The following is a 2,106-nucleotide window of genomic DNA, read 5'->3' on the forward strand; positions in this document are numbered from 1 at the left end:
CAAATGAAATAAAGTAGGTGAAAGTAACGAATGAATTGTCAGACATTATCTTAATATAAGCAATAATTAGCATTTAGTGATAAAGTATGAACACATAAAGAATGTTTCCATGTCTAATATTTATACATCTTAAGAATCTGAAAAGTAGTTTGGAATTAAATCAAAGATGGCTTTTTGGAAGAGAAAATTTTGATTGAGTCTCATTTCTAGCTATACAACAGAGAACGGGCCTATGTTGCTAATTAAAATAAGCTTGCTATTTTGTTTTTTAATTCCATTGCACAACTTTGTTGTGAGAGGAATTGGGCATTTCATATTTTCTTCAAACTATTTATCTCAATATAAAACATTGTATAAAGTTAAATTTAGAAAGAGTGCAAAAAATCTGATTATTTTGTGACTAAAAAATCTCAGGATATTTATTAGAACTGGAAGGAATCTTTGAGATGATATTTTACAAACCAGGAAGCAGCACAGTGGGATTAAATGACTTGTGCAAGTTCTCAAAGCTATGATGTTGTAGGGTTAGAATTCAAGACCAGAGGTTTGGACTCCAGTGTCCTTTTTTTTTTTTTCCTTCAAACTTTTTATTTTATATTGGGGTATAGCCGATTGTCAATGTTGTGATATTTTCAGGTAAAGAGTGAAGGAACCCAGCCATCCATATACATGTATCCATTCTCTCCCAACCCCTCTTCCATCCAGGCTGCCACATAACAATGAGCAGAGTTCCATGTGCTATACTGTAGGTTCTTGTTGGTTATCCATTCAAAATATAGCAGTGTGTATACTGGACTCCAGTGTTCATACAGGGGCACCACATCAATGCTGGGGCAATTTCTGACTAGTGGTACTGAATTGAATCACTGGATGTTTAGATAATCAGACTAGGTTGGGGATATAGGCAAGAGGGAACTGCTGATAAGATCTCTGTGCATTAGAATGTAGGTTTTGAGGAAATCCCAGTTCCTGCAAAGAAAGAAATGAATTGGTATCTTCCCGAATGCATACTGGTAATCTCCTCCCTACTCTACTCCTTCCACCATTCCTTTAAAGCTAGGCTACCAATCCTAAAGGAAATCAACCCTGAATATTCATTGGAAGGACTGACGCTGAAGCTCCAATACTTTGGCCACCTTCAACACTTAGGACAACTCATTGGAAAAGACCCTGATGCTGGGCAGGATTGAAGGCAAAATGAAAAAAGGGAGGCAAAGGATGAGATAGATAGCATCAGCGACTCAATGGACATAAGTTTGAGCAAGTTCTGGAAGATAGTGAAGGACAGGGAAGCCTGGCGTGCAGCAGGCAAAGGGGTCGCAAAGAATCGGACACGATTGAACAACAATAACTTGGTTACCTTCACATTCTTAGATCAGTCAGACTTTTGCATGACCTTGTTGCCCCGACACACCGGTGAGATTCCCTTTCTGATCAGCACGTTAGAGGAGGACAGCTCCTTCCGGGTAATGAAAACGTCAAATTCACAATCAGAGCGAGGAAGAACTCGACCACTGAAACAGCTTCTCCTGGAGATCAAGAAATCACTCATCCGCCTCCTAATTCCTCCAGTTTCTGAGAGCGTTCTTTCTTTCCTTTTTTTCCACAGCCCTAAGAGACCTGCCTGAGTTTTCGCTATAAGAAGTTTAGGGCCTGATCTAGGTCATTCTTCCAGTTGTCTGTCCCTGGGCGGCCTCTGGGACTTAATTTCTCTCCTCTCTACCACTCACTATCCAGTGGCCCTCTTCCCTTCTCGGTTCCGCAGGGGCAGAGGCATCCGCGCGTCCCGGGGCTCATCGCCCGCTTGGAATTCGGGCTTGGTGCCCGAGACCAGCTTTTTGCGGAGCGGCCCGGTCGCAAGTGCAGGTGCCAATACTCCTGCAGTTGGCCGGAGTTCTTGGCGTACGGAGACTGGTGCCCTTCGCGGGCCTACCCCGCCGCCGACGTCGCGCCCTGCCACCTGGGGTGGGGCTCTTAGCTTCCGAGGCGCCGAGGCCGGCAGGATGCGAGCTCCATCAGAGTTGGACCGTCTGGCTTTCTCCTCCCGAGTCGCAGATGGCCGCGGGACCCCCACTTCCTCCAGCAGTCCCCTGCCGCCGCCACCAT

Source organism: Bison bison, unplaced genomic scaffold (genome assembly GCF_000754665.1).
Source record: "Bison bison bison isolate TAMUID 2011002044 unplaced genomic scaffold, Bison_UMD1.0 scf7180017864283, whole genome shotgun sequence".
Taxonomy (NCBI): Eukaryota; Metazoa; Chordata; class Mammalia; order Artiodactyla; family Bovidae; genus Bison; species Bison bison.